The 23,449-nt window shown below is 39.8% G+C and overlaps 1 pseudogene; it reads right to left on the minus strand.

Annotated features, from left to right (window-relative positions):
* Positions 1-7,821, minus strand: part of LOC122792331 — a 101,770-nt pseudogene extending 93,949 nt beyond the window's left edge.
* Between the last annotated feature and the right edge of the window lie 15,628 nt (positions 7,822-23,449).

Raw genomic sequence — 23,449 nt, forward strand, 5'->3', positions numbered from 1 at the left:
CCTGAGAGGACATTGCTTCAGGGCTGACTGTGTTGGATGCACGCAGGACACATCCTATACATGGTAAAGTACAGGTAGTGGGTAGTGTGGTGTGGCTAGCATTTTTACTATGTAAGTGAGTCAGAGTGAGGTGTCAGTCCCTGGATCCCTAGGTTGTCAGTTTGTGTGCTATGCATTGCCTCCTTGCCAGGACCAGGGCATATTAGGAATGTCTGCATTTGCCTACAGGGACAGGCTCAGGGGGTTCCTCCACCTCTGAGTTTCCCTGTGCCTGTGGGGACCTTGCCAGTGTTGGGGGGGTGTGTGTCCCTTCCCTGTGATGTACCTGATGCAGCTGTTTCTGCAAGATCATATTGTGTAGCATGGCACATACTATGAACATGTGTGCACATGTGGCTGGAGAGTACTGCAGGGGTCCACCGGAAATGTCAAGGCAGCAGAACCATGGATTGTGCAGCCCAAACACATGCTCTATTATGTTCCCAGGTTGCGCATGTGCCTCATTATGGCATTTTTTAGTAGGTGTGTGTGCATTTCTCATGGGTGTCATCATCCATGGTTCCAGTGCATAGCTAGCATCCCCCAGTAGATGGCCATATGGGATGTCCCCCCTGACAAATGTCTGTTACAGGTCTGATGCATCCTAGAAGTGGGAGTTGTGATAACTGCCAGGGCTGCCAGCACACACGTTCATGACAATGCCCTGGGCATTGCACATGACCAGTCAGTTGACAGAGTGATACCCCTTGAGTTTTACGTAGACTCTACCCTACTCACCGGGTGGTGGTTTGATGTGCACATGAGTGCAGTCTATGGCACCCAGTACCTCAGGGCAGTGTACTACATGGTGGAAGTGATGCATATTGCTGGTCTTCTCCTCAGGGTTGTGGGGTAAATAAATGTGCTCACTGCCATGTGGTAGCATAACATCCTGGAACTGGTAGAGTATCCTGGATGTGGATGCCTCTAAGACCAGCATCATGTCCCCAGTAGGTCTTTGTAAGTACCTGTATCTAGTATTCTTAAGGCTACACATACCTTTGTTTCCACTGGGATGGGTTCCCCTCTGTTAGCTCTGGTTCTGAGGTGAGGGCAGCAGAGCTTGGTGAGTTCCTGTAGTATGCCCCTGTCTACTCTATAGTGCTCTACTATATCTAGCTCATGTAACCCCTGGATGGTTACCTTGGGCCTGAACACTCTTCTCCTTCTCTGTCTGGGCCTACTGTCAGCATCAGCATCATCACTGACCTCAGCCACTAGCACATACAGATGTAGCAGAGCAGCAGCAGACCCCTATCATTTTGTCAGTTAAAATTCCCAGGTGTGTACTCCAGTGGTGCAGACTATGTTGGAAAATCAGATTGTTGGGTGTAAGAATACTTTATACAGGTGTACTGCAGCTGCAGCCTGTGCAATTGGCTCATTATGCTGTATTCCACCTGATAGGTATATCACTGGGGGTTTGAATGGTCCACTTTCTGTTGAACAGAGCTCTTCGGTCATTTATACTTGATTGGATTTCCCAGGCTATTTCCTTTTATTTATTTTTTTTTAACTTTCTTCCACTGCTAAGTACTGCAGCCTGCTGCACAAACCCATGGTGCTAATGTAAACATTGCTCAGCAGTTGTGGCCCTCTTTTGTACACAGGCATGATTAGCTTTTCCTTAACAAGCTAAAACACGTGCCATGGGACTACGCACAGCTTAGCAGCTTCAGACATGCCCCCCTTCTTAGCTGTGCTTAGCTGAGAGCAAACAGGTGCAGCTAAGCTCCAATCTGCTTAAGTGTGCAGTGACATACACCCTTTTGATGTTAACTATTTGTTCTGCCTACACCAACACAGTTCTAGCCATACCATGGTTAGTACCCATGGACACAGTGGCCCTTTTTGCTATTCAATAACCTTGGCTCATTTACATACACCTAATTGCGTATAACCTTAATACTGCACTACACCAGGGCTTCTGTCCTTAGCAACCACTATAACCTGCCACTGTATGATTCTGCATCCTGGGCACTATAATGCAATACCTTTGCATATATGTAACTTACATATTTTACAGTTTTTCTTTTTCTTTTAGAAAATGGCATGTTTGCACATTGCTGCACACCGCTTAAATGTAAAATATGTCTTAAAAAAAACTTATTTTTCATAATTTGCATTGCTTTGTTTTAATTTAAAGGCCATAGTTTTGGCCATTTGCATGCCTGCTGTGCACTATACAGCCATTTTTCAGGGCTTTTACAGCCTCTGTGTAAAATTTATACTCCGGTACCTCAGTTTGTAATTGGATACATTTCTTATGCTGCCACAGAACCTACATGGGTGCCTTTCTGCTTGCTGAATCACAAATTCACCTCAATTGCATGGTTTTCACCTGCTTATTAGGTGATTTATATTCCACAGACACCTCCATGTCTGCATGGTGTCTACACATTCATGCATGCCCCCAGCCCTGGTTTCTGGATTGCTCAGCGGCCATGTTTTTTGTTCGGGCCACTACATTATTCCTACACTGATTATCGCTACGTGTAGGGTTTATTAATTTCACATCATATCTCCTGCTCATTTATACTGTTTTGTATTGTCACATGTCACATAGCATATATTTCTATACCCTAAGTTCCTTGATACACATAAATGCTCCTTTATTTGTTGACAAATTATACTTGAAAGCATTTTCTTAAATACTGTGCAATATAGAGCAGATTTGCTTAATTTACTTCTGTTTTATTTCTGTTTATTAAATAGGCAGATCACTGATCAAACAGTGATCTATTACTGGCTCAGCCCAGCTTAGCCATAGCACAGGGTCCCATTCATTGTTCTGCAGTTCATATATGTAGAGGATCTATTAACAATGAGTGCTGCTGTACCTTTATGTAAATGAGCTAAGCATGAGTGAATGGTCCTGATTAAGGGAAATCATGGGACTAGGTTGAAATGCCCACAACCATTATACATTTCATAAAGTGTATTTAAACTAGTGTGGTTATGCATGATAGAAGGTTCATGAGTGTAAAGTAATGGATTTCTTTGGGTATTTTCATTATTTGGAAGGGGACACAAGCCTGTACAGTCGTGGAAAGCACCATTGGTGCCCACCTCAACTGGATGGAGAAGATGCTTGCCAGAAGGTTGGGTAAAAGAAAATGTTGAAAACTCCAACAGCAAGGTGAGGAGGGGGACAATGATGACATGTCTTAGATTGAGGACTAGATTCTCACTGTCCCCATATTTGATGGGCATGGGCATCCAATGTTTTTTTCCTTTCCCCAGTCATAGTGTCCCCCAACTTGCTGTGTCCCTCGCCATCCTTGTCTCTTGTCATCTTTGTCTGCATCTTCTTCCTTACATACCCTACTTACCTGACATACCTATGTTCTTACCCAGCATCCCTCTCTTGCTGTAGTAAAAACACAAAAATGGACACCTGTCCAAAAAAAAAAAAAAAAAAAAAAATATCATCCTGTACATAACTCTCCACTTTGCACATGTATCGTCTCAACCCACTTGATTTAGTCCAACTGGCTGTACAGCATTACAGCATTGTTGTCACCCATCTGTGGAAGTGGCAGTCCAAATTCATCCAACATTCCATTTATGTTCATTTTACACTGCTGAAGAAGTGGATAGCTATGGTTCTTTCTTAAGTCCTTCCTGCACATTCCTATATTGCTTTCCCTTTGTCCCGCCCGCTTGTCCCACATTTCACCACTTTCCTATTTACTTCATTTTCACACTTTTAATCTGGTCAAAATAGAATCACACACCCCACATCAATAAGAAATCATCAATTAAACAATTTACTGTTTGTCCTTGCATTTGCACAGAGTCTGGCATCATGCACTAATGTTGAGTGACGATGAATGTCTCTTCAGTTTCTATGACATGGTGTGGATACCTCTGCCCAATGCTGTTTCAACCCACTGCACTAAGGAAACACAAAGTTAAAGTAGAATAAATACACGCATATTAAAAAATTCATATAAAATATTTATTTTGACTGATATATATGTGTGTGTGTGTGTGTGTGTGTGTGTGTGTGTGTGTGTGTGTGTGTGTGTGTGTGTGTGTGTGTGTGTGTGTGTGTGTGTATCAATATATATATATATATATATATACACACACACACATATGCAACTCCATATGTGTACTCTTGGCATAAATCACTGGAGTACTGATTGTTTTTATATAGTACTTCACTGCAGTCATTCCATCTCACATTTCTAATAATCAGCACATGTAATTATTTAATTACATCATGCATAGATATGTAAAAAAGTTAGAGCTAGATTCATACCCTGTATCTTCTGTGCTCACAACAAGAATCACTGCTATTACACCTGCAGCCACAGAGTTGGCTAGACCATTGGTGTTTTACTTCCACTCAGTACTGTGCAAAGTGGTGATTGCTGGGAGCAAACCCACAGAACACTTATAATTTTCTCAGTGAAGCAGAGACCCACGTTTGTTATTGCTTAACTGCGTGCAAATAGGGAATACAGTATAAATACTTTTTTAAGGCTATACAATTTATGACACAACATTTATGATATGAACTACTTATGAACACAATAGTATCTGTTAGCTGTGTCTACCATTGCCAATATGGATAAGTACTTTGCAACTTCAAGTGGGATTCCTTAAATGTTTATCTCACATGTGTAAACACTGTGCCATCAATTGCGCAAACCAGATGCCCGGCAGTGCACTGTGGAAAGTGTTCTTTAACATATATTACTTATGTTTACTGCTCTGTTAGTCTTCATCCAATTAAAATCCATGTAAAAAAAACAAAGGGAAAGCACTTTTTAATTACTGAACACATATTTATACTCAGTCATGTCTTACCTGCAACCATGCACTTGAAATTTGGTATGTTAGTACTTGTTCCCAGATGTCAACTGTACTATAGAAATAAATAACAAAACTGCATTTTTACATACCATGTATACCTTTAAAATGACAATAGACTTCAGAATGTTTTATACATGTATTAATGTGGACAGCAATTCTTCACAAATATGAACACAAAAATTGTATGTAACAATTTATGTGTGTAATGTACACAACATACTGGGAAACAGTTGCATATGTCTCATTTCTCCTATATGCATCTCTGACAGCTTTTTTAATCTAGCTTGAGAAGCTGTCTCTTAAAGTATACCTGCATATTGAAAACATTTATTTATTTATTTAAGTCTGATGACCGGGGAAGTCCATTGGGTCATAAAGAACCCATCTTCAGTGGAGGCCCGGGGAGAAAAGCTCAAAATATTGCAAGTTACATATTACAAAAGAATAACAAAGATTTGTACAGAACAATTAAAACATTTACAAAAATATAATACATTATGTAATAAGGTTTTAGTGAGTTAACATTTAAACAGAAGGTTACTAGCCCTTTTGGAGGTTGGGTAAACTGAACTTTTTTTATTTCCAGTTGATTAAGTGCTTTCGTCAGCATCAATCAGCTGACTTCGATCTGAATAAAAAACAGTTTGGGTCAAGCCCTTTTATATAAAAATCACATGACTGCAATTCAAATCAGTTAACAAATTTAAAGCACCAACAATCTTAAAATAACACCAAAATACATAGATATAACATATTACAAAATCTACCCCAGTGCAAAAATCAAATAAGTGACCCCCCCACTAAAAATTAAAATTAATAGATCTGTGTATTTAAATATTGTTAAATATTGTTTTACCATAAAAAATATTTTTTTTTTATAATCTCTCTGGTGTTCAAAAAATACACTTGCTAAAGTAAAATTAATTACCTAACCTGTCTTTTAACGGGTAGGATCTTAACCTTAAAAAACTACCAAGGCTTAATGCTTCGTTGAGTCCAGGGAACTTAGTGGCATCCAATTTAATCTGCCAACATAGCTCCCTGAACTCCAGGTAGTCTTCCCATGGACCACCACGTGGGTCTTGCTGAACTTTCTCTAAAACCAAAAACTTGAACTCGTGTTCAGGAAATTGTTGAATATGTTTGCAAAGGGCATTATTCCTATTTTTAATACTGATGTCCCTGACATGCTCGTATATCCTTTCCTTCAGGGTTCTTTTGGTTTTCCCTATATAAAATCCCAAGCACTTGGTGTACAAAGCCACGTAAACTAATCCCCTGGCAACACAACTGTGTTTCTCTTGAGGCCTAACATTGATGTGGTTAGCTTTGAACTCAGTTTTGTTACAGCACTATGTGCAAAATCCACATCTGTTAGTACCTCTATCCTGTGTATTTGTTCCTTCTTTTACCTGTTCCATCAAATTTTGAAAGGTAACTCCCCTCCAAAAAATAATGTGTGGGGTGTATCCTATTTTGTCCAGAATGTCAGTCTGACTATGAAAAATGTTCCAATTTTTTTCTAAGTATGTTATAAATCTCTCTGTAATCATGTGAAAACCTAGTTACAAAGGATAACCCAAACCGACCACCAGGGTCATCCTTCTTTGTCTGTTTTTGAACAGTAAAGTCAGGAACTACCTCTAAGCCCTTTCCCCCTTGGGCTTTGATCAAGGGTTGGACAGTACCTCCCTTCCTTTTCCCAGAAACTTCTTTATATATAGACGTTATAAGGTCCAATGGATACCCTCTGGCCACTAACATGTCCTTCAGTGTTTCACTTTGAAATTCAAAGTCCTCATCTCTTGTCACCATACGGGAAATGTGGACATACTATCCCTTCATCAATCCACTCTTTATATGATGGGGATTGCTACTTTCATAATACAAAATGTTGTTGCTATATGTGGGTTTGCAAAATAGGTTAATAACAAACCTTTTGTTGGTCAAATCTTTCTCTAGATATATCTAAATAGTCAATATCATTTTCCCTATAAGTATAAGTAAACTTAAAAAAAGTTGTAGTATTGTCAATGTATACTAAAAATTCCTTCACTATTTCATATTCTGCTTTCCAAATACAAAATAAATCATCCAAATAATGAAAATAAAAACACCAGCTTTCCAGATATGGGGAGTATTTTTGTTCCCACATAAGCATTACAATATTGGCAAAAATTGGGGCACAACATGCCCTCATGGCCATGACAGACTTTTGCAAAAAAAAAATTGACCTTCAAAAAAAACAAAATTATTCTTTAGGACTAATTCCATCAAGGTGGTCAACACCATTAATTCATTGTTAATAAATACCTTACTATCAAACAAAAATTCTTCGAACCACTCAAGTCCAGTTGAATGTGGTATGATGTTAAACAAGTTAACAACATCAACTGTAAGAAAACTAACATTCTGTTCATACTGTAAATAGTTCAGTTTACTTAACAAATGCCAGGAATCTATGCCAACATGCTGCTGATCTACCAAAATATGTTTTAGAACCACATCAATGTACCTCCCAATAAAATAAGTTTTGGAGCCAGTGACACTCATAATGGGCCTCATAGGGGGATCTGATCTCTTTTTGTGTATCTTAGGAATGCCGAAAATGTTCGGCACCCTAGAATACTTAACTTTCAAAAATTCATAAATATCAAGATCTATTTGGCCTTGATCCATCAAGTCCTTTAAAGCCAAATCAATTTTGTAATATGAAATATTCACGGAATTAACAGAGACTTGTTCATAAACTGCCTTGTCCAACAGCAATACATTAATTATATTGCTGTAGTCAGTTTTAGCTATGATGACTACCCCTACCCCTTTATCTGGCTTCATTACCCGTAACGTTTTATCAGTGGTGAGCTTTTTGAGCAACATAGATTCATGTTTAGTTAAATTGGACACATATTCCTGCCTGCTATTCCTCAGTAATTTTATAAACTCATAGTCACACATTGATTCAAATAAAACCAAAAAAATTCAATAAAGGGGGGTTGTAAATACTTCGTTTACGTAACATCCCATTTTTTCCACACACAAAAAATGATCCAAAGTTAACTTGAAATTCAATTTCCGGACAAAACATTTGAGATCAAGTATTAATTCAACAAGCTTACCTCTTTGCGTTGGAACAAAGTTTAAACCTTTACTAAATAGTTCAGCTAGGTCAGCATCAAACTGTACAGAGGAAAGGTTGTATACAGTGAAGTCATCTTTTCTGTTCGCATAAGTAGAAAATATTTCAACAACGTCTCTTGGTGGAATTACATCCACACCACATTATGCTACTTTATCACAACAACTTGAATGCCTTGAAATTTCAAAGGGTGAACCGCCAAAATGTTCTGCCTCCTGCTGTAATATTGTCCATTTCATTGCTCTTTCCATGTGGGCCAGTATTGTGGGTGCCTTGTCTGGTTTCGTATCCTTTTGGATCTCCTGGGCAGGTCCCGCCCTAATGGGACCTGATTGGTCAGTTGCTGTTCAGCTCCATCTCTATTTTCTTCTTGGCTACTATCTGCCGGATAACACACTCCATTGTTGCCGCCCTGCCTGGATGGTTTGGGATAGGCATATCCCTCCTTGTAGGCCTTAATATCACAGTCTAATTACATTTCCTTTCTAAGTTGGTCATCCCCAGCAATTTTATCAGCCATCACAATTACACTTTTGTATGCCAAAATAGAATGTTCAAATAATAGATCATCACACAACTTATGATCTAGCTCAATTAGTTCAATATGCAAAGAATCTACAAGAAGTGTATTTTGTTTCATAAGTAGTTGCATGAGCTCACCTCCTTGTCGGTCGAACAAGGCAGTTAAGTCTTTGTGTAGGGGTGAGTCAGGTGTTACCCCATTTGGAAATTTCCAGTAGCAAAGTCCTTTAGGGACTAATTTGTTTTTCATTCACTGTCTAAAGTAGGTGTTCTCAACCTGTAGCTTAAGACATTTAATCAGTTTGTTTTCAAAATCCAACAGTGTCTGTTGAAAATTTCCCCCCGAATGACCATTACCATTGTTTAGTTGGAACAAGAAATACTTTTGAAACCAGTTCTGAAAATTGTCAAGATCCACAGATCTTCCTTCTCAACCACCACTCAACCTTATAGGGTTACTATCACCTTGCCCTGGGGGTATACTACCATCCGTATTACTGTTACTGTTATGAAAAGTCCTAAATGGTGCTTCATTAGAAATCTCTCGCAACAACTGAGTAAGAAGTTCAACATTCTCTCTTGGGCAGTCCCCCAAGATAATGGTGCATGGGAAAGAACTCATCCTTGGGTCCACAACTCACTCCACGAAAGCCAAGAACCAAAAAACAACTAAAAAAAAAAACAAGGAAAGAAAATCCAAGCACCAAACATCCAGTTTATTTCCAGTTGATTAAGCGCTTTCGTCAGCATCAATCAGCTGACTTCTTCAGAATAAAAAACACTTTGGGTCAAGCCCTTTTATATAAAAATCACATGACTTCAATTCAAATCAATTAACAAATTTAAAGCACCAACAATCTTAAAATAACACCAAAATACATTGATATAACATATTACAAAATCCACCCCAATGCAATATCCTTAGTTAATTAACCCCAGTGATTATAGAGAGATTTATAACATACTTAGAAAAAATTGGAACATTTTTCATAGTCAGACCTACATTCTGGACAAAATAGGATACAACCCACACATTATTTTTCGGAGGGGAGTTACCTTTCAAAATTTGATGGAACAGGTAAACAAAGGCACAAATACACAGGATAGAGGTACTAACAGATGTGGATTTTGCACATAGTGCTGTAACAAAACTGAGTTCAAAGCTAACCACATCAATGTTAGGCCTCAAGGGAAACACAGTTGTGTTGCCAGGGGATTAGTTTATGTGGCTTTGTGCACCAAGTGCTTGGGATTTTATATAGGGAAAACCAAAATAACCCTGAAGGAAAGGATATACGAGCATGTCAGGGACATCAGTATTAAAAATAGGAATAATGCCCTTTACAAACATATTCACCAATTTCCTGAACACGAGTTCAAGTTTTTGGTTTTAGAGAAAGTTCAACAAGACCCACGTGGTGGTCCGTGGGAAGACTACCTGGAGTTCAGGGAACTATGTTGGCAGATTAAATTGGATGCCACTAACATCCCTGGACTCAACAAAGCATTAATCCTTGGTAGTTTTTTTAAGGTTAAGATCCTACCAGTTATAAGACAGGTTAGGTATTTAATTTTACTTTAGCAAGTGTGAACACCGGAGTGATTAGAAAAAAAAAATCTTTTTTATGACAAAACAATATTTTAACAATAATTAAATACACAGATGTATTAATTTTAATTTTTGGTGGGGGATCACTTATTTGATTTTGCACTGGGGTGGATTTTGTAATATGTTATATCAATGTATTTTGGTGTTATTTTAAGATTGTTGGTGCTTTAAATTTGTTAATTGATTTGAATTGAAGTCATGTGATATTTATATAAAAGGGCTTGACCCAAAGTGTTTTTTTATTCTGAAGAAGTCAGCTGATTGATGCTAATGAAAGCTCTTAATCAACTGGAAATAAACTGGATGTTTGGTGCCTGGATTTTCTTTCCTTGGTTTTGTTTTTTAGTTGTTTTTTGGTTCTTGGTTTTCGTAAACTGAACTTTTGCAGAAAAAGACATGTTTTGTCAAATAAGCTCATTGTAAATAAACATTAAACAAGTAGCTACTAGCCCTTTTCAGGTTAGGTGGACCATTTTGCATGGAGAGATTACCAGAAAATTGGATTCAACTGTGCTACAGAAATAAATAACAAAACTGCATTTTTACATACCATATAAACCTTTAAAATGACAATAGATTTCAGAATGTTTTATACATGTATTAATGTGGACAACAATTCTTCACACATATAAACACAAAAAATAACACAAAAAACAACATAAAATATTACATCCACACTTTGCACACCACTCTCATAATAGGATACATCAACCACATCATATAATGACAATGGCATCATCAAAAAAAGACCACTATGACAAGTCAAATATACACTTCAGGGGAGTTGCTATCATTAAATACTGTGTTTAACAGATGGGAACAAAATGCTTAAATGTATGTTAAATTAGCACAGTGACCACACTACATGTACATGTGTGTCTCTTTGTATGTTTAAGTTTGTATGGATAGCCAGAGGAACATCAGTCTTTATCCTACTATCATCAATTTGGTCCCATGCAGAACTAATATCTTGACAGTTGTACATGGCTACCTAGCCATTTCATGCAGGCCTCACAACATTCATTGAGGATATCATCCACTATAAAATGTCCAGCAGCGCTGTAAAAGTGAGACTTGTGCCATGCTGCTTGTGTTATGTACTGAGTTATGTAGCTGGCGTACCTAGGTAGATACAGTTTTGATCTCACTGTAGTCAAATGGTGTGTGTGTGTGTGTGTGTGTGTGTGTGTGTGTGTGTGTGTGTGTGTGTGTGTGCGTGTGTGCGTGTGTGCGTGTGTGCGTGTGTGCGTGTGTGTGTGTGTGTGTGTGTGTGTGTGTGTGTGTGTGTGTGTGTGTGTCTAGTTACAGAAGGGTAAGTGTGTATAGTACTGTCAACAATCCAGTCCCATGGACAAAAACAATTTTGTCAGTCATACGTGGCTACCTAGCAGTTTCCTACAGGCCTCCCAACATCTTCTCTGACACATCCAATGAGGATGTCATCCACTATAAAATATCCAACAGCACTATCAAAGTCAAACATGTGTGTCATGGCGTTTGCACTGAATAATGAACTCTCTCACTGGTGTACTTAGGAAGGGGTTTTAATCTCACTCTAATCAATGATGTGTGTTGTCAGAAAAGTTTAAGTGTGTATCCTATTATCAACAATCAAATGCCATGGTGAATAAATAATTTTGACAGTCATATGTGGCTAATCAGCAATTTCATATAGGCCTCGCAACATCTTCTCTCAAATATCCACTGAGGATGTCATCCAATATAAATTGTCCAGCAACGCTGTTAAAGTTAGGCTTGAGGTGTGGTACTTTTAATAAGTAATGTGCTCTGTAAATAGTTAAGTACGGGTTTGACTCTCACTTCAGTCAGCTGATGCAAGTTTGTGTTCACTTGGTTGACATTCAAGAGACCATTTTTGACCAACATGTGAGACACTCCTACTACCATCTTCTCACCAGACACTGCTGATGTCATCAACTATAAAGTGTTGTCTGAGACTGCAAAAGCCAGAATTGTGATCTGGCATGTGCATTAAGTACTGTGCTCTTTAAAAAGTCAGGTAGAAATTCTATCTCATTGTGGTCAACTGATGTGTGTGTCTGTGTTAACTTTCAAGAGACCATTTTAGACCAGCATGTGAGACATTTCTACTACCATCTTCTTCTTTCCAGACACTGCTGATGTCATCAGCTATAAAGTGTTGTCTGAAAATACAAATTCCAGATTTGTAATGTGGTACTTGTGTTAAATGCAATGCACTCTAGATAGTCAGATAGGAGTTCTACACCCACCCTGTCAATGGGTCTGTGTGTGCATTCAATAATCAGTATGGTGACAATTTTAGAATGACATTTGAGTCTGCAGCTATATCAGATACTCTAAACATCTTCATGTAATATACACTGTATTATATGTACTTTGACAATAATTCAGGCAAACTTGTGCTGTGACAGTAACATTAAATGATGTGTTCTCAAGCTACTATACATAGATATATAGGGGTTTTATTCTGACAGTAGACAACTTGAGTGTGTATACATCCAAGTATTACTTTTCAGCCAATTTTACACAGAGATGTGACTCCAGATCCATGTCAGACACTCCTCCCAACATGTTAATCTTAGCATTCAGTGATGCTGTCATACTCCATAAAGTGCAATGTGACAGTGTTAAAGTCAGACATATTTGGTGGTGCTATTGTTACATTGCACGGCATTCATCTTTTACACCTTCACATGTGTAATGTGTCTAAATCAATCCCAGTCTACTGTTCTGCGTGTGGTTGGTGTATGGTCAATGTATGATCTTTTGAATTGCTCTTCATTTCCATTAATGCAGTCCTATGCAACCACCATCTTCTTTTTTCTGTGGCCACCTGACTTCTTTGCTGCAAAGAAGTGGAGTATGTCCTCATGTTAAATATGCATACACACATCATGAAACAGAGTCCTGCCATGAGCGTCAGCAAGCCATCTCCAGACCACTGCATGTATGGTTGCTAATTCTGTCATGGTGTGCTGCACGTGTCACATATGGACAGTTGCAGTATGTAACGCAATCTAACACATACACCCAATAGTCTTACTATCTTCCATCATATAGATATAGTGAATTTGTTTTAAATGGTATAGTAATGGCTAGGATTTTATGTGATGTTTGTTGTTAGCTTAATAATGTCCTATGACTATATAAACATTTGACATGTCAATGTTGCTGTCATTGACATGTGCTATGTTGAGGGGTGGATGTACAGTATGGCTACAAGACGGTATTGTAATCTGTGATGTGAGCTAATGTATTGATGGCTGCTGCTGCCATTTTATTACATGCTTCTTCTATAAAAGCTGTAGTAATAAGCTTCCTGAGAACTGTTTTGTCAATCTGTCAATCCTTTCTGTGTCTGGGCCAGGTAAGGTTTCCTGTGTTGAGTCAAATTAAGCCACAAGATCCACTACTGATGGTGCCCTTCCATCAATTCCTTTAAGTTTCAGTTTGAAACCATACTCCCCCAGAACCCAAAGACTTTGGTTTCCTGGAAGCTCCAGATCAGGTCATGGGAATAATGCTGCTGGATCACTAATTGGCATCATTTATGGTCAGAACTACGACAGTATCTGATCATCTTCAAACCTCCAACATACCTGTTGACATAGTATGATAAAGTTTATGTATAGTGTTGGCATATTAGGACATTTGCTGTTGTAGTGGAGCAGATCATCATTCTAGACAGTTCTCATGCCACCATTACAGTGACACTTGCAGTATGGCACAGGTGTGCATGTGTCTACCTACCATCATTAAATGCTCTGTGACATACATTAATATAAATTCATACAAATTGCATAGGCATATAAGTCTTGTTAAATCCACATGTTGTAATGCTGTGATATACAAAAAAAATCACATGTTTTGATTCAATCAACCCATGTAGAATTCATTGTATATGCAGTTGTGTTGCTTTTCCCAAGGATTACAGAGGTGGTTAGCAGCACCATTGTGTGACTATTAGCATTTGTGTCAGGAAATGTCCTGCACGAGCCACAAATGACAGATTTGTAATGTGTCCTTATATGGCATCAGGACACTCAAACACAGCTTTCCCATGAAACACATGTAAGAATATGTTGTGCAATTGGTGTAATTATGTGACATTGGTGCAGTTGCATGACTGTGTGAACAGTACCAGTGTGTGGAATGTGATGTATAAACAAGTCTGCATTTGGAGGTGTTTTCAGAAATCATTTATTTCAATAAATGTGAAATGTTAAGAGGAATGCACAACTAAACACAAAGCTCTTCGTGGATGCCACCAGCCATATGCAACCAGAGAAAATAGGCAACCTGCTAGCTGACAGTTTGTCTCACACTTCATTCCTCCTGGTGCCACTGGGCATCAGCCAAAGTGTACATGCAAACATTACTCAGTTTTTCTTCTTAGGATAGCAGGTCATCTGTGCAATCTCTACAGCTAAAAACACAATATCAATGGAACCTGATGACATCACAAGTTACTTATAGCATGACTTAAAACATGAGCTTCCAGACACAGTTGGATCCCTAATTCAACACATTCTCCAGACAGCTTATGTTCTCATAGAAAGGGCACAGCAACAGTCATATAGACCCATATTCCTGACTCTTCTCATCTGTGAGGCAGACCAACAAGTCATCATGAACCTTATGAAAAAGGAGACAGGTAATCTCACAAGTGTGTACTAAACCCATGTTTGATTTGTTAAGGCTACATCACGTGTGTTATATCTGTCTGATGTCTTCAAGAAGGTCACCAAGGGCATGCATTAGGAAAACACTGTCATTCTGCATAATTTGACCTGGCCGAGGAATTTTATACTAATCCACACTCAAGTATTGCAGAGAAACTGTCTCAAGTGGGCATTAAACACATACATCACCAAGCAGGTAGACAAATGGATCATTTACGTGACAGATAATGTTGAAGTGCATGATGTCACCTCTATCTAGAGTCCAGTGACCAGTTCTGTACCCCAGGATTCTGTACTAGGCCCTTTCCTGTTCATTATTTAAATCTCAGAAGTCAAGACTATCTTACACATACTTTGTTTAACCAGCTTTGTGGTGGACTGCAAATTGTGGACAATCATTGAATCCAAGATTTGTATTGGTATAATGCAGACAATAATAACACACAAAGGATTGTTGCCAGAGAGCCTTGGAGACACAGTAGATGAACAAAAAGCTTGGTGGATTAGTTTCTTTATATAAACCAAATGCAAAAGATAATTACAGCATAGACAGCACACCCCTACAAACAGACAAAGTGGTATTTGACCTACATGCTCAGGTTGATGGTATGCGGAATGTCCACCATCATGTGTTCACAGTGGTAAGTAATCTCTTGTATGTAGCATAACTCCTCAGAATGCTTAGGAAATCAACATCAAAGGGCATTTTAGTCCCATTGTCCTCAGTCCTCACCATATCAATAATTGAGTACAATGCACCCTTTTGCTTGTACCTCCCAACACATCTTCTAGGGATGATTTACTCAAATGTTTCAGATTTGCCACAGTGAGCTCCCACACATATTATCAGCCATACTAAAGTATTCTTTGTGATGCATAACCATTAGGAGTTGACAGTGCAGAACTCCCTTCAAGGTGTTCTACATGTGTGATACATGTTCCTGTGATGCACACATTAAATACATAGCTAAATGACAATATTGGTGGCATGGGTTACATTCCTGCAGGTGTGGATTGTGGCTTACATATGCCAGGTAAACCTGTCAGCTATTCAGGATTGCTCATAATTTAAATTACAAATGTAACTGTGTCTCTCTTAACATATACAACATATGTTAATTTTGAAGAAGGTGTGCTTGATTCCTCTTATAGATTACTGGCAAACCATGACAGCTGTACAATTGAGCCATGTAGAATAACTTGCAATCACATATTTTGTGCCAATGACACAGATTAATAATGCTATTATTCTGATATTGCCCATGATTGTGTGTGCTTCTGTCTAGTGTTATCCACAAGCATGTTGCTATGTGTTCTTCTTGGTTGAGACCTATGCTGGCATTACATTCATATTCAAGCAAACCATTTTGTACATCTTCAGAACATATACCTACCCCCTTTTTTATATGCTGTCCTTGATAAATGTCCTCTCCAGTGATCATGTCTTTTCCATTTATATGTTACCTTGTGTAGCAGTCACATAATATACAATAACTGCATGATGATATGACTATACCCACACAGTAGGTATAAACAGCAGTACATAATGTATTATGTAGATATGTGATTCCTGTTCATGCTACAGCTGTCTTGTCTTTTTGGTGTACATACATTGACATGCCTTATCTGATGTACATTACCATGTTTCACTTGTCCTCTTCACATGTGTTCATTCCTACAATTCATGTGTGTGGATCTTTTAAATACGCATACTTCACAGAATAGTTATTTACAATGCAAGATGGAATTCAATAAAGTCTACACAGAGTGATTTTCCATGTAGGAATAGCGTTACGGCCGGAACATGTAATATGGCCACCGTGTGATCCAGGAAACAGGGTTGGGGGTGTGCACTAGCCCATGGACAGCATGTGGACATGGAGGTGTCTGTGGAATGCAAATGACCTCATATGCTGGTCAAAACCATTCAAATTAGGTGAATTTGTGATTCAGCAAGCAGAAAGGTACCCATGTAGGTGCAATGAAAGCATAAAAAATGTACGCAGTTACAAACAGTGTACCGGGGTATAAAATTTAAACTGGAGGCTGTAAAAGCTCAAATAAAACGGTGTATATTGCACAGTAAGCATGCACATGGCCAAAATTATGACAATTGAGTTCAAAAAGTAATGCGATATATGAAAAATGAAACTTTTTAATACATATGCACCATTTAAGCACCGTGCAGTAATATGCAAATATGCCATCTTGCAAAAAAAAAAAACTAAAATATGAAAGTTACACATATGCATGTATTGCATCATAGTGCACAGCATGCAGACCCATACAAAGTCAAGTTACAGTGGTTGATAAGGAGATAGGCCCTGGTGTAGTGCAGTATCCAGGGTATACACAATTAGGTGTATGTAAATGAGGCAGGGTTATTGAATAGCAAAAAGGGCCACTGTGTCTGTATGTACTAATCGTGGCAGGGCTAAAACTGTGTTGGTGTAGGCATAACAGATAGCTAACATCAAAAGGGGGTGTGCCATGGCATGCTTAAGTGGACTGCAGCTTAGTGGCACCTGTTTGCACTCAGCTAAGCACAGCTAAGAAAGATGGGGCATGTCTGAGGCTGCTCAGCTATGCTTAGCTCTGCTGTGCATGTTTTAGCTGGTTAAAGAAAAGCTAAGCGTGCCCATGTGCAGGGGTGGGTCCAAACTACTGAGCAATGTTTACATTAACACTGTGGGTTTGTGCAGTGAACCTTAGTGCTTAGCACTGAAAGAAGTTAAAAAAATAAAAGGAAATAGCCTGGGAAACCCAATCAGCTATAAATGTCTGATAAGCTCTGTTCCACTGACACTGGCCCATTCAAACTCCCAATGATATACTTGGCAGATGGAATGTATCATAGTCAGCCAATCACACAGGCTGCATCTGCAGCACACCAGTATAAAGTATTCACACACCCTTCAATCTGATTTTTCCTGCATACTCTGCACCATTGGAGTGCACACTTGGGAATTTTAACTGACAAAATGATAGAGGCTGCTGCTGCTCTGCTACATCTGTATGTGCTTGAGGCTGAGGTCAGTGCTGGTGCTGATGCTAACAATAGACCAAGACTGAGAAGGAGAAGAGTATTCAGATCCAGGTTAGCCTATCAGGGGCTACATGAGCTGGAGATAGTAGAGCACTATAGGGTGGACAGGGACATACTACAGGAGCTCACTGATCTCTGCCAACCTCACCTGAGATCCAGAGCTAACAAAGGAGGAAACTTCCCAGTGGAAACAAAGGTATGTTTATCCTTAAGAATACTAGCTACAAGTATTTTCCAAAGACCTACTGGGAACGTGATGGGGTCTCACAGGCATCCACATCCAGGTACTCCACCAGTTACAGGATGCCATGCTAACACATGCCAATGAGCACATTTATTTCCCCTGCATCCCTGAGGAGAGGACCAGGAATATGCATTTCTTCCACCATGTAGCACACAACCCGCAGGTACTGGGTGCCATAGACTGCACTCATGTGCACATCAAAGCACCACCCGGTGAGGAGGCTAGAGTCTATGTCAACCACACGGTGTATCACTTCAACTGCTAGGTCATGTGCAATGCCTAGGGCATTATCATGAGTGTGTGTGCTGGCAGCCCTGGCAGTTATCATGATTCCCACATCTGGCACACATCAGAATTCTACCAGACATTTGCTAGGGGTGACATCCCATACATCAATCTACTGGGGAATGCTGGCTGTGCACTAGAACTGTGGATGATGACATCCATCAGAAATGCACACACACCAACTGAAGAACCCCATAATGTGGCACATTCACAAACTAGGAACATAATAGAGCATGTGTTTGGGCTGCTCAAGTCATGGTTCTGGTGCCTTGACATATCCAGTGGAACCATGCAGTACTCTCCAGCCACATGTGCACATATGTTCATAATATGTGCCATGCTACACAATATGATTCAGCGGAAACAGCTACAGCAGGAACGTCACAGGGAAGGGACACACAGCTCCCCACCAGTGCCAAGGTCCCCACAGGCACAGGGGGACTCAGACGAGGAACCCCCTGAGCCTGTCCCTGTAGGCAGACATAGGCATGCCCAGTATGCCTTGGCAAAAAGGCAAAGAGTAGCACATGCACTGACAACCTAAGGACCCAGGGACTGACACCTCACTCCAGCTCACATGCATAATAAAAAAGGATGCCAGCCACACCACACTAACTGTACCTTACCATGTACAGGCTGTGTACTGCATGCAACCGACAGAGTCAGCCCTGAAGCACTGTCCTCTCAACTGCTGCATGCACAAGGAAACTCACTTTTCATAGCAACAAATAAATGGGGTAGTAGACTGTGGTAGCATATGTATGGTATTGCTGCATGTATGCAAAGGGAATGGAGTGGGCTACCGGGATAGCAGCAGACAATTGACATCAATGTGGGACAACAGGGACTCTCTGCCAAGTACTTGCTCACCCAGAGTATGCAGTAGGCCCCAAACTAGCAAAACTCACTGCACTATGTAAGGAAAATACAAACAGTGGGGTCATAGGAGAGATGCATGGATGTCAATGCTGGAGTCCCCTACATACCTATCAACCTCTTACAGCAAGAAATCTGTACAAAGCCATAAAGAAAAGTGGGACAAAGGCCCAAAAGAGAGGCAATTGTTAAATATTAAACTTACAAACTTAGAAAGTGGATAGAATAACAGATTTTGCATTAGCATGAATTTTCTGAAGGGTATAAAGTCTGAAACTCAAATGTTTGTCATTATTTTCTAACATCAGTCATTAAAGATTTGCCAGTAATTTGGCAGAAAACCACAATTTTATGACAAAGTGACCCAAAATATGAGGCAAACATCTGTGTTTGTAAGGTAATAACAGCAGATCGTGCATTCCCCAGGCTGTGACAATTAAATTGCTATCATGTTCTATTTCCACAATAGGCAGGGGTCAATGTGCTATGTATGTGTGTGGTTAATAGTGTCAGGATGTGTACTGCACTGACTGGTGGCTGTCATGAATTAGTGATTTAAGTACAGTATTGTGGTTGGTATGGTCCATGGTTTGAGACTGGTTGTGCCTACTATTTTTCATGTGAGCTACAGCTATGGTAGGAGTTCTACAGACTGTCCAGATGTATGTCAGTATTTGTTACTGCAGGAAAGCTGGACAAAGCAAGAGACAATGGAGGGACAGGGGACACAGATATGGCCAGTACGCAGCTCTGAGTAACCTCGACAGTGCCAAGTACAACAGCAGGTTTTTACAAGTTAGTGTAGTGCCAGGATATAAAGGCTGCCACATAACTGTGTCAGTACTGGCAACAAGTCAGTGGGCACCATCCATACCCCCAAATGACAGGGTTTTGCAGAATTTCCACACATATGCCTCATATATCTGTTCTGTTTGTCATAACATTGCATTTCTCTGGCAAACTATTGGCAAACCAATAAAGGTTGGTGTGAAAACATAAAAGACAGATAGCTGAGATGCAGACTTCATATTCATAAGAAAATGCAAGCTAATGCAAAACCAGTCTACCAACTGCCTATGTTTGTGAGAGCAATATTAAGATCCTGTCCACATCTTTGGGTCTGTGTCCTACTGTTATATGTGGCCCTGTCCAGATGTCTGGCTGTAACAGTTTGAGAGGTATGGCCAACATGTAGCCTAATAATAATACTGCAAGACAAACCATCTCAGGACTGGAGCAGATGTATCAGGCACAATGCTGGACAACCTCCAAAACAAGTAGTCAGAGGTGTGAGGTCTGTAACCCTGTGTGTGATGCTACAACTTCTACCCCAGTCACATCATAACTACAACTACATAGAGCAGCAAATGTGGACAATGTTTGCGACTGGAGCAGAGCAGGACAAAGGCCCACATATATGGGGAAGGAGGAACCACTGGCCAAACAAATGTAGAATGTGCAGAGGACAAAAATCTGTGCAGTACATGAGTTCCCTGTAGTGTACAGAGTCAGTAGCCAAATGTCTATCAGCAGTTCCTCACATTAGTCTCTATAGATCTGCCACTGACATACCAGGAAATTACAGTGCTATGTAAAATGGACAACACATATTATGCAAACTTCTGCTCAGTCCAATACACTCTATATCCACCCTACATATGACTCCGTTAATAAGGATAGCACACAGCCAGGAGATCCCTCAGCCAGGATATCAGTGAGGTGCTGGACTGTTTAAACATGTTTGTCAGCCAATTGGCTGTAGCACACAAAATCCTGGACTGGAGTGCAGGTATGTCTGGCCTGGAGTCCCACTCTTAGTATTGATGGTGATATTCGGCATGCTCCTATACTTAGCTAATTTAAGCCCATGCCTGAACACACATCTTACTATAGGACAGCAATGTCCATATATGCCTGTGCATAGTGATAGATATGTACACCATAATTGTCTCTCCCTACCCCCATCAGACATGATTACCCTCATCTATCTGTATGTGACACACAGAAGCTATATCTGGCCCTGTTGTATATATATATATATATATATATATATATATATATATATATATATATATATGTGTATACACTGTAGGTAACATATACAAATATATCATTCATAGACAGGTAGAGATAGAGGATATATATATATATATATATATATATATATATATATATATATATATATATATATACATATATATATATATATATATATATATATATATATATATATATACACACATATATATACAGAGAGAGAGAGAGGGAGAAAGAGACCCTGAAAGGCATATAGTAATGTAGTGCTTCAGCCACCCATACACCAATAGTAACCACTGGCACATGAAAATACTATAACTCCATTGTGTAATAGTAGTTAGGTAGGTTGTAATCTCACATTACCCACCACGGGTGTATGTGTGTGTGTGTGTGTGTGTGTGTGTTTCTGCATTTATTACACATAGATCAGAATACACACGCCCAACAGGTCTATGTTGGTGTAATGGTCACCTACTTCTCAGCAGCTACTGATGTCATCCAGCCCAACAGTGGTGGCAGACACTCTCCAATTGCATAAACTCTGTGGCACATTCGATAAGTACATACCACTATAGTATAGACAGATAGGTAGTAGTTCTAATCCCAACAACATCAACTCAGAGAGTGTGTGTTCAAGTATATTCTTTTGTGGCTGTGCATCATTCCTGGCTATATATGTGTAATGCTACTACATTTTAAGGCTTCATCTGCCCTGTTAATCCCCCATTCCACTACTTTACAGGGCCTCTAGGTGTCATCTGCCTTAGATGTACTGCTGGACACTCTTCAGGCATATAAGCTCTGTGGCACATGTGATAAGTATGTAGCACTATAGTGTAGACAGCTAGTTGGGTAGTGGTTCTAATCCTAACAAAAGTGAGTTTGTGTGTCTTTAAGTATATCCCTTTGTGGCTGTCCATCTTTCCTGCCTATGTGTGTGCAATACCACTACATTGTAAGGTCTACCACTACATTGGGCGGCGCAGTGGTGCAGCGGTTATCATTGTCACCTCACAGCAAGAGGTTCACCAGTTCGATTCTTGGCTGGGGTGCCTTCTGTGTGGAGTTTGCATGTTCTCCCTGTGTTCGCGTGGGTTTCCTCTGGGTACTCCGGTTTCCTCCCACATTCCAAAGACATGCATCTGGAGCATTTCTCCCCGGGCCTCCGCTGAAAACAGGCTCTGTCGAACCTAGTCGGACTTTCCCGGTCAACAAATGATAAATAAAATAAATAAAAAATAAAAAATAAATAAAGGTCTGTTAATCCCCATTGCACTACTTTACAGGACCTTTAGAACTCATCCACCTTAGATGCACTGTTGGGCACTCTCCAGGCATATAAGCTCCAGGATGCATGAGATAAGCACGTAACACTGTAGAACATACAACTAGATAGGTAGGGGTTCTAATCTCAATACTGGCAAGCGGGTGCATGTATATGTGTGTGTGTGTGTGTGTGTGTGTGTGTGTGTGTGTGTGTGTGTGTGTATGAAGCATACCTCATGTTGAAGTGTGTGTGTGGATTGGTTATACCATTTTGAGGCCTGTTCCACCCTGTTAACCCCCATTGCACTACGTTACAGGGCCTGTAGATGTCATCCACCTTAGATGCACCACTGGACACTCTCCAGACATATAAGCTCTGTGGCGCATGCAATAAATCTGTAACATTGTAGTACATACAACTGCATAGGTAGGGGTTCTAATCACAGTACTGGCAACTGTGTGTGTGTGTGTGTGTGTGTGTGTGTGTGTGTGTGTGTGTGTGTGTGTGTGTGTGTGTGTGTGTGTGTGTGAAGCATATCTCCTGTTGAAGTGTGTCTTTCCTGTGTGTGTTGGTTATAACATTTTGAGGCCTGTTCCACTCCATTAACCCCCCAATGCACTACTTTACATGGCCTGTTGATGTTATCCACCTTAGATGCACCAATGGACACTCTCCAAGCACATAAGCTCCATGTCACATGTGATAAGTATGTAGCACATAGTACATACAACTAGATAAGTAGGAGTTTAAATCTCAGTACTGGCAACTGTCTGTGTGTCTGTCTATGCATATCCCTGTATCAGCATGGCTGTCATATGTGTGTGTGTGTGTGTGTGTGTGTGTGTGTGTGTGTGTGTGTGTGTGTGTGTGTGCATG

This window comes from Protopterus annectens, chromosome 1.part2 (genome assembly GCF_019279795.1).
Source record: "Protopterus annectens isolate FY-2018-M chromosome 1.part2, PAN1.0, whole genome shotgun sequence".
Lineage (NCBI taxonomy): Eukaryota > Metazoa > Chordata > Ceratodontiformes > Protopteridae > Protopterus > Protopterus annectens.